The sequence below is a fragment of the Amblyraja radiata genome, unplaced genomic scaffold, assembly GCF_010909765.2.
Source record: "Amblyraja radiata isolate CabotCenter1 unplaced genomic scaffold, sAmbRad1.1.pri S109, whole genome shotgun sequence".
Lineage (NCBI taxonomy): Eukaryota > Metazoa > Chordata > Chondrichthyes > Rajiformes > Rajidae > Amblyraja > Amblyraja radiata.
This window is the reverse complement of record NW_022630099.1, coordinates 59,005-70,000: the sequence shown is the minus strand read 5'-3', so window position 1 is coordinate 70,000 and position 10,996 is coordinate 59,005. Positions and strand designations below refer to the sequence as shown.

The window sequence follows — 10,996 nt, the reverse complement described above, 5'->3', positions numbered from 1 at the left end:
ACTCACCTGTTCACTAACAACCACCTCCTGTGTATTTAACAGAGCCTGTTTCCACACCCAATATCACCTCCAATGCCAGCAGCTTCATAGAGCACAATGACACCGTGGTCTTGACCTGTGTCGCGACAGGCTCTGACGTCTCTTACACGTGGATTGAAGACAATAGCGTGATATCTAATGGCGGCATGTTGGAACTGAGCGCCACTAACAACACACTCACCATTACCGGAGTATTGCGGGCGGACGGGCCGTTCACCTGCCGGGCCTCCAACGCGGTTAGCGCGAAGACAAGCGAGCCGCTCCCTGTCAATGTCTTTTGTAAGTGGCCGGGCATCATTCACCACTTGTTACCTGTCCTGCTGAGCGAGATGATTCAGGGAAGAGAGGGCAGTGGGTGTGGGGTGGCATTGGGGGAAAAGGTAAAATATTGTCAAGCTTGAAAGGGCTCAGAGAAGATTTACGTGGATGTTGCCAGGACTAGAGGGTGTGAGCTATAGGGAGAGGTTGGGGCAGGGCTGGGATCTATTCCACGGAGCGCAGGAGGATGCGGGGAGATCTTATAGAGGTGTACAAAATCACGAGAGGAATAGATCGGGTAGATGCACAGAGCCTCTTGCCGAGAGAAGAGGGATCGAGCTCCAGGGGAATCGCTTATGAGGTGATCATTGGGCCGCTAGTATTCACAGAAAGAACAACTATTGCAATAACTCTTAAGCAGGACTTGTAACAACCTTCACCTGGCCTGTTGTGAGTCTACTCCTGCCATGCCACGTCTTGCTTTTGCCACATCTTGCTTCTGCCTTGAATGAACCCTCAGCGTCTTTCTGCACAATCCAACCAATTGCAAATTTCCCGATTCAAAAATCTATTATTTCTACTCAATCAATTGTGATCCATTATTGCTGACATAAGTCTGGAAGCTTTCGGGTGTGAATAGAGCCATGGGCATATTTGAGTTAACACAGAAACATAGAAAATAGGTGCAGGTTTAGACCATTCGGCCCATTTTTGCCAGCACCGCCATTCAATTTGATCATCCTAAATCAGCCCCGTTCCCGCCTTCTCCCCATATGCCCTAAATCAATTAGCCCTAAGAGCTAAATCTAACTCTCTCCTGAAAATATCTAGTGATTTGACCTCCACTGCCTTCTGTGGCAGTGAATTCCACAGATTCACAACTCTCTGGGTGAAAATGTTTTTCCTCATCTCAGTCATTAATGGCCAACCTCTTATACATAAACTGTGACCCTGGCTCTGGACTCCTCTGACATGGAGAACATTTCACTCAACAACTAGCCTGTCCAATCCATTAAGAATTTTATTTTTTCCAGAAGAACCCCTCATCCTAATTTCCAATGAATACAAGCCCAGTCCATTCATTCTTTCATCATATTTAAGAGAGAGGATCTTTTACAAATATGTAAGATCCTTAAGGGATTGGGCAGATCTGAGGAAATACATTCTTGCCATAGAGGGAGTGCAGAGAATGTTCACCAGACGGATTCCTGGGATGGCAGGACTTTCATATGAAGAAAGACTGGATAGACTCGGCTTGTACTCGCTAGAATTTAGGAGATTGAGGGGGATCTTATAGAAACTTACAAAATTCTTAAGGGGTTGGACAGGCTAGATGCAGGAAGATTGTTCCCGATGTTGGGGATGTCCAGAACAAGGGATCACAGTTTAAGGATAAAGGGGAAAACCTTTGGCACCGAGATGAGAAAAGCATTTTTCACACAGAGAGTGGTGTATCTGTGGAACTCTCTGCCACAGAAGGTAGCTGAGGCCAGTTCATTGGCTATATTTAAGAGGGAGTTAGATGTGGCCCTTGTGGCTAAAGGGATCAGGGGGTATGGAGAGGTACAGGATACTGAGTTGGATGATCAGCCATGATCATATTGAATGGCGGTGCTGGCTCGAAGGGCCGAATGATCTACTCCTGCACCTATTTTCTGTGTGTCTATGTTTACTGTTCGATGTTCTATGTTCTGTGTTATGTGATTATATTCTGCACAGTACCTCGTGTGTCTTGTTGACCCGGTACATCGGCCGCCGTGTTGGTGAGCGCTTCTTGAGGTGATGGTCCACTCTCCCTCCTCCCGCTACCCTTCGCCCTCCCTTATCCCACTTCCTCACATTCACCACAATCCCTTGTTCTTTTGTCTCTTTGTGCGTTTGTTGTAGACGGGCCGGATATTTCGATTATAGTTCCTGAACCCGCCATCCCTGCTTACACTCCCGGGACCGACGTCACTTTAACCTGTTATGCACAGTCTAAACCAGCTGCTGTGTTGAGCTGGTACCTTCAAGGTAACTTGGTCCAGAGTGGAGACGAACTCAACATTCCCAATGTTTCCAATAAAGACATTGGGAGTTATGTCTGTCAGGCCTTTAACGATGTAACCGGAAGGTACATTTCCTCATCAATAGAAATCGATGTTCTGGGTAGGTACAACATGTCTTTATTTTGCTTGTTGGCCAGTGTATAATGTTGATGCCGAACACTGATTCATTGATCTAAGCGGCAAGATTTGATTAAATATATCAATCAACTATCGTGATTTTTCATATTGTACAAAAATTATGTTGATCACACAAATCCAACTCGTGAATTCATCGCCGTTGATAATAGACAATAGACAATAGGTGCAGGAGTAGAGGCCATGCGGCTCTTCGAGTCAGCACCGCCATTCATTGTGATCATGGCTGATCGTCCCCTATCAATAACCCGTGCCTGCCTTCTCCCCATATTCCTTGACTCCACTAGCCCTAGAGCTCTATCTAACTATCTCTTAAATCCATCCAGTGACTTGGCCTCCACTGCCCTCTGTGGCAGGGAATTCCACAGATTCACAACTCTCTGGGTGAAATAGTTTTTTTTCGCCTCAGTCTTAAATGACCTCCCCTTTATTCTAAGACTGTGGCCCCTGGAACATTTTTCCTGCATCTAGCTTGTCCAGTCCTTTTAAAATTTTAGATCTTTCTATAAGATGCCCCCTCATCCTTCTAAACTCCAGTGAAAACAAGCCTAGTCTTTTCAATCTTTCTCGAGCTCTATCTATCTCCCATTCTGCCGATCAAGTCTACTCCGCCTTTCAATCATGGAGGATCAGTCTCTCTTTCGGAACCCCATGCATCGGCCTCCCCACCCCCCCCCCCCCCACCCCCCCCCCCCCCCCCCATAACCCCTGACACCCGCACTAATCAACAATCCATCTATCTCTGCCTTAAATAAATATATACAGATAGGAGAGTATAAAAGATAGCTAGCGTCGGGACTATGAGTTCAGCAGTGTAATGGTGTTTTGGAAAAAGCTTCCTCAGCCTGCTTGTGCGAGACCTGAGGCTCCTGTGCCCGGTGAGGGCAAATAGTCCATGGTTAGGGTGTGAGGAGTCCTTGATGATTTTTCCCGGCCAGTCTCAGACACCGCTTTCGGTGGAGGGCATCCATGGCAGGGAGCGGGGCACCGATGATGTGCTGAGCGGTTTTCACCACCCGTTGCAGTGCCTTGCTGTCAGCTGTTGTGCAGCTGCTGTGCCATACCATGAAGCAGGTGGTCAGGATGCTTTCGATGGTACAGCGGTAGAAGTTGGACAGGATCTGGGTGGACAGGTGAACTTTCTTAAGCCTCAGAAAGTAGAGGCGCTGCTGCGCCTTTTTGATCAGTTTAGTGGTATTGACGGACCAGGAGGTGGTGTTCTGAATAATGAAGTAGATTTTCAAAGTCTACAGAGAGATTTAGGCCATTTGTTGAAGAGTGGGCTGAAAGATGGCAGATGGAGTTTAATGCTGATAAGTGTGAGGTGCCACATCTTGGCAGGACAAATCAAAATAGGACGTACATGGTAAATAGTAGCGAATTGAGGAATGCAGTTGAACAGAGGGATCTAGGAATAACTGTGCATAGTTCCCTGAAGGTGGAATCTCATGTAGATAGGGTGGTAAAGAAAACTTTTGGTGTGCTGGCCTTTATAAGTCAGAGCATTGTGTATAGAAGTTGGGATGTAATGTTAAAATTGTACAAGGCATTGTCGAGGCCAATTCTGGAGTATGCTGTACAATTCTGGTCGCCAAATTATAGGAAAGATGTCAACAAAATAGAGAGAGTACAGAGGAGATTTACTAGAATGTTGCCTGGGTTTCAGCAACTAAGTTACAGAGAAAGGTTGAACAAGTTAGGGCTTTATTCTTTGGAGCGCAGGACTTGATAGAGGTCTTTAAAATGATGAGAAGGAAAGACAGAGTTGACGTGGATAAGCTTTTCCCATTGAGAGTAGGGAAGTTTCAAACAAGAGGTCATGAGAATTAAGGGACAGAAGTTTAGGGGTAACATGAGGGGGAACTTCTTTACTTCTTTACATGAGAAAATAATTTTTTACACAAAGAGTAGTGAATCTGTGTAATTCTCTACCACAGAAGATAGTTGAGGCCAGTTCATTGGCTATATTTAAGAGGGAGTTAGGTGTGGCCCTTGTGGCTAAAGGTATCAGGGGGTATGGAGAGAAGGCAGGTACAGGATACTGAGTAGGATGATCAGCCATGATCATATTGAATGGTGGTGCAGGCTCGAAGGGCCGAATGGCCTCTACTCCTGCACCTATTTTTTATGTTTCTATGTTTCTATGTTTACTCAGAGAGTGGTAACTGTGTGGAATGAACATCCAGTGGAAGTGGAGGAGGCAGGTTCGATTTTATCACTTTATGCAGTTCCTTGCTACATGATTTTGTAACTCTTTATTCCGTCCGCAGAACCGGTGGGGAATGTTAGTCTACGATCCACTAATTCTCACCCAGTGGAACAGCGAGACTCCGTCTTATTGACGGGCAGCTCCCAGGGAACTCATCTGAAGCGGGAATGGTTTTTCAACAACCACCCCATCCAGCAGAATGACAGGATAACTATATCCGGATACATTCTGCTTATTGGCCCAGTGAACATGGCCGACACAGGGATGTATAAATGCATCGTAAGCAATGGTCTGAACAACGGCAGCGCGGAGACCTACCTGGAGGTTTTCTGTAAGTACAGAGGCATTCCAATTGTGTAGTTTTCTTTCAGTATCAGTAATAGGGCGGCAGCGGGAGAGTTGCTGCCTTACAGCGAATGCAGCGCCGGAGACCCGGGTTCGATCCCGACTACGGGTGCTGTCTGTACGGAGTTTGCACGTTCTCCCCGTGACCTGCGTGGGTTTTACAAACATACAAACGTAGAAAATAGGTGCAGGTGTAGAGGCCATTCTGCCCTTCGAGCCTGCACCGCCATTCAATATGATCATGGCTGATCATCCAACTCAGTATCCTGTACCTGCCTTCTCTCCATACCCCCGCGATCCCTTTAGCCACAAGGGGCACATCTAACTCCCTCTCAAATATAGCCAATGAACTGTGGCCTCAACTCCCTTCTGTGGAAGAGAATTCCACAGATTCACCACCTTCTGTGTGTGAATTTTTTTTTCTCATCTCGGTCCTAAAAGACTTCTTCCCCCTTATCCTTAAACTGTGTGTGTGACACATTGTTCTGGACTTCTCCAACATCGGGAACAATCTTCCTGCATCTAGCCTGTCCGACACCTTAAGAATTGTGTAAGTTTCTATAAGATCCCCCCTCAACCTTCTAAATTCTAGCGAGTACAAGCCGAGTCTATCCAGTCTTTCTTCATATGAAAGTCCTGACATCCCATATAACCATATAACCATATAACAATTACAGCACGGAAAAAGGTCATCTCGGCCCTACAAGTCCATGCCGAACAATTTTTTCCCTTAGTCCCACCTGCCTGCACTCATACCATAACCCTCCATTCCCTTCTCATCCATATGCCTATCCAATTTATTCTTAAATGATTCCAACGAACCTGCCGCCACCACTTCCACTGGAAGCTCATTCCACACCGCTACCACTCTCTGAGTAAAGAAGTTCCCCTCATGTTACCCCTAAACTTCTGTCCCTTAATTCTGAAGTCATGTCCTCTTGTTTGAATCTTCCCTATTCTCAATGGGAAAAGCTTGATCACATCAACTCTGTCTATCCCTCTCATCATTTTAAAGACCTCTATCAAGTCCCCCCTTAACCTTCTGCGCTCCAGAGAATAAAGACCTAACTTATTCAATCTATCTCTGTAACTTAGTTGTTGAAATCCCAGTAATCAGTCTGGTGATCCTTCTCTGCACTTCCTCTATGGCAAGTTAATTGCCTGATTTAATTATCGAGAGCGCGACATCAGAGTTGAGAACACCTGTGTGTGACAGGTCATTCAACTCCATTGTCAAATAAATAACAAACGAGGGACTTTCCACCGCGCACGTTCCAAGATAAACCCGGAAGGTACATTAATAACCAGTATTTATTGTATGCTTATTTTGTATTTTTTATTTTTACTTCGACTATCTTGCACTATGACTATGACCAGACGCCAAAACTGCATTTCGTTGTACCTATACTCGTATTTGTGCAATGACAATAACGTTGAATTGAATTGAATAAAGTTGAATTGAAACATAGAAAATATGTGCAGGAGTAGGCCATTCGGCCCTTCGAGCCTGCACCATTCGGCATTCAATATAATCCGGTTCTGCGGACGGAATAATGAGTTACAAAATCATGTAGCAACTAACTGCATAAAGTGATAAAATCGAACCTGCCTCCACCACTTCCACTGGATGCTCATTCCACACAGCTACCACTCTCTGAGTAAACATAGAAACATAGAAACATAGAAAATAGGTGCAGGAGTAGAGGCCATTCGGCCCTTCGTGCCTGCACCGCCATTCAATATGATCATGGCTGATCATCCAACTCAGTATCCTGTACCTGCCTTCTCTCCATACCCCCTGATCCCTTTAGCCACAAGGGCCACATCTAACTCCCTCTTAAATATAGCCAATGAACTGTGGCCTCAACTACCTTCTGTGGCAGAGAATTCCACAGATTCACCACTCTCTGTGTGTGAAAAAAAATGTTTTTCTCATCTCGGTCCTAAACGACTTCCCCCTTATCATTAAACTGTGACCCCTTGTTCTAGACTTCCCCAACATCGGGAACAATCTTCCTGCATCTAGCCTGTCCAACCCCTTCAGTTGTTGTTACTTGTGGGTGGAGCACCAAAGCAAATCCATTGTATGTGAATACTTGGCCAATAACCTTATTTGCTTACTTACTGGGCAGCTGTTCCAGAGACCAGGTCTGGTCTCACTCCTGGCGCCGTCGCTGGCATCGTTGTCGGCTTAATTGCTGCCTGTTTGATCGGTGGAGTCGGCGGTTGGCTGATCGCCAGGAAGACAGGCGGGTAAGTACGTTTCCCGCCGAATTTTTAGCTTCGACCTTTGATATTGGCTTGGGAAATTTTCCCAAACTGACCTTAAAATCCGAGGTGGACAAAAATGCTGGAGAAACTCAGCGGATAAGGCAGCATCTATGGAGCGAAGGAATTTGTGACTGATGTGGAAGTGGTTGGGGGGGGGGGAGAAGATAGGAAGTCGGAAACAGTGGGCCGTGGGAAAGTCGGCAAGGGGAGGGGAAGGAGGGAGAAAGCAGGGACTACCTGAAATTGGAGAAGTCAATGTTCATACCGCTGGGGTGTAAACTACCCAAGCGAAATATGAGGTGCTGCTCCTCCAATTTGCGGTGGGACTCACTCTGGCCATGGAGGAGGCCCAGGCCAGAAAGGTCGGATTGGGAATGGGAGGGTGCAAATGCGCTGGAGTGCTCTCATTGTTATCTTCATCAATGGTTGGGGTAATGCAATATAGTGTGGCGTGTTACACCGGTAATCTGAGATGTGTGTGTGTGTGTGTGCGTGTGTGTGTGTGTGTGTGTGTGTGTGTGTGTGTGTGTGTGTGTGTGTGTGTGTGTGTGTGTGTGTGTGTGCGTGTGTGTGTGGTGTGTGTGTGTGTGTGTGTGTGTGTGTGTGTGTGGGGTGTGTGTGTGTGTGTGTGTGTGTGTGTGTGTGTGTGTGTGTGTGTGTGTGTGTGTGTGTGTGTGTGTGTGTGTGTGTGTGTGGAAGTCACAGTGATACAGCGCGGATACAGGCTCATCGGCCCATCTTGCCTACTCCAGCCAACATGTTCCAGATACACTAGTCCCACCTGTTCGCGTTTGGTCCATATCCCTCCAAACCCGTCCTACACATATACTTGTCTAACTGTTTGGATAAACCTGCCTCAACCACCGTCTCGAGCAGCTTGTTCCATACACCCACCACCCTTTGTATTCCTCTCACGATTTTATTCACCTCTACGAGATCAGATGAATAGTGTTGCTGCCTCACAGCGCCAGAGACCCGGGTTCGATCCCGGCCACGGGATCTGTCTGTACGGAGTTTGTACAATTTCGCCCCGTGACCTGCGTGGGTTTTCACCAAGATCTCCGGTTTCCTCCCACACTCCAAAGACGTGCAAGTGTGTAACTTAAACGCCTTGATATAAGTGTAAATTGTCCAGAGTCTGCCTAGTAGCGGAGCTGGCGGCCTCGGAGCTGGGGCAGCGGCGACCCGACCTCGGCGCAGGCAGCGGCTGCGGCATCGGCGACGCGACCTCGAAGCGGGCAGCGGCTGCGGCAGCGGCGACCCGATCCCGGAGCGGGCAGAGGCAGCGGTAGCAGCGATCCGACCTCGGGGTATCGGCCACGGGCCCGGTGGACGACATCATTGGGAGCTCGCAGGTCCCAGGTTGGTGACCTGTTCTCCGGAGCTCCCGCGATAACAGCTGCGTCCTCTGGACTGGAGGGCCGCAGCTTCGGCGGCTTCGACCACCCCGGGCCGCGGAGTTGAACCGGCCCGTTCCCGGTGCTTGGATTCAGCCGCTGGACTGACATTACTTACCATCACCCGGCGGGGTCACAACATCCGAAGCCTGGATCTCCTCGGCGCAGAGGGGGAATAAGAAGGGAAGAGACAAAGACTTAAGACTTTTGCCTTCCATCACAGTGAGGAGGTGCCTGGTGAACTCACTGTGGTGGATGTTAATTTGTGTTTTTTGTGTGTTTTTGTCATTTTTTACTATATGTAGGACTGCAAGGCAACGACATTTCGTTCAGACCGCAAGGTCTGAATGACAATAAAGGCTACTTTGACTTTCACTTTGACTTTAGGATAGTGTTAGTGTGCGTGGATCGCTGGTCTGCACGGACTCGCCGGGCCGAAGGGCCTGTTTCCGCGCTGTATATCTCCAACTGAACTAACCTATAAGTTGACATTATTTCCTGTATATATTTATTTAGGCCGAAAGCCGAACCTGGGACGAAATGCGACGCGAACAGGAGTCCAAGGGGACAGAGTGAGTGAATTCTGAGTGAACCCCAGAATTAAAGGCCGTTCCTTTAGGAAGGAGATGGGGAGGGATTTCTTTAGCCAGAGGGTGGTGAATCTGTGGGATTCGTTGCCAGAGGCCACAAGTCAGTGGATATTTATATTTAAGGCAGAGATAGATTGTTGATTAGTGCGGGTGTCAGGGGTTATGGGGAGAAGGCAAGAGAATGGGGTTAGGAAGGAGAGAGAGATCACCCGTGATTGAATGGCGGAGTAGACTCGATGGGCCGAGTGTCCTCATTCTGCTTCTATAACCCATGAAATTATGATATTTAGATTCTCAACTGCCCAGTCACTGAGTGGATGGAAAGTGCTTGTATTAGTTGGATTTGATTTTATGATGACACCGGCGCCCAGTGTAAATATTTGCATTAAAGACGGTGGATATTAACGCAAATACTTGAGCTGTTCGTTAAAGTTTAGTTGAAGTTTAACACATGGAACTGCTGACTCCGGTTATAGAATTATTGCAGATGTGCTGAAGTAACTCAGCGGGTCAGGCAGCATCTCTGTGGAGAACGTGGACAGGTACAAAGTGCTGGACTAACTCAGCGGGCCAGGCAGCATCTCTGTGGAGAACATGGATAGTTGACGCTTCGAGTAGGGACCCATCCTCGGAACTCATCAAGTTGACCTGTGGGCGGGGAATGGAAATATCAGCTTATGAAAAGCGAAGTCCGCCTTATTTAGACGTTCATCTGATCTCAGTTACTAGTCCTGTTTTCACGGGATAATGGGTCCATTACCGGGGAGGGAATTGGAGATACTTGATACAGAACTGCCCCGTCCATCGACTCTTTTAAGTCAAGACTAAAGACTTATCTATACTCCCAAGCCTTTGCTGACGTCCTCTGAGTGAGGGCTACATGTATATATGTATGTAGTTTGTTTTGTTGTGCTATTCTTATAAAAAATGTAAAGCACTTTGGCCAACGAGAGTTGTTTTTTAAATGTGCTATATAAATAAATGTGACTTGACTTGACTTGACATGGCAGCTAGTACAGTGGGAACGGGCCGAATATTCTTCCTTTGGGCTGGACAAATGAATCTGGTACCCTTGACTTCGTGACTAAACGCGTTGTTTTATTTCTGCAGCTACCTCGGCCACAGATGCCGGGAAAGGACTGGCAACCTATGAAAATCTCCCGGGAAACGAACAGGTTGGTCCCTGTTGTTCTTTCACGAGATGAGTTTTGTTCTTTTGTACAAGTGACAGTGGAGTTGTGGAACCGTGCTTGGAATTGTCCACGTGACAGTAATGTACTGGGGACACCAGACTTCCTTGTCTGATTCCTTTGTGGGACACCTTCAACTTCCTCACGAACTGGTGGCGAATCTATGAAATCCATTGCCTCAGAAGGACAGACAGGACAATGGAATTCTTGCTTGCTGCAGCACAACAGAATTTGTAAACATAGTACATAACGAGAGAGAAAAAAAATCAGTACGTATATATATACACACACACTCACTAAGGCCCTGTACAACTGCAGAAGGACCTCTTTGCTCATTTACTCAACTCCTCTGGTTATAAAGGCCAACAAACCATTCACTTTCTTCACTGCCTGCTGTACCTGCATGCTTACTTTCATTGACTGATGAACAAAGGACCCCCCAGATCCCGTTGTACTTCCCCCTTTTCCCAACTTGACGCCATTTAGATAATAACCTGCCTTCCTGTTTTTGCCA

At 47.1% G+C, this 10,996-nt stretch overlaps 1 long non-coding RNA gene across 1 annotated transcript; it reads left to right on the top strand.

Annotated features, from left to right (window-relative positions):
• The first annotated feature begins 211 nt into the window (after positions 1-211).
• On the top strand, positions 212-4,934 carry LOC116969121. The gene is made up of 3 exons (XR_004410633.1): positions 212-318; positions 2,185-2,445; positions 4,751-4,934. It is a non-coding gene; the product is annotated as an uncharacterized LOC116969121 (long non-coding RNA).
• Positions 4,935-10,996: the final 6,062 nt, after the last annotated feature.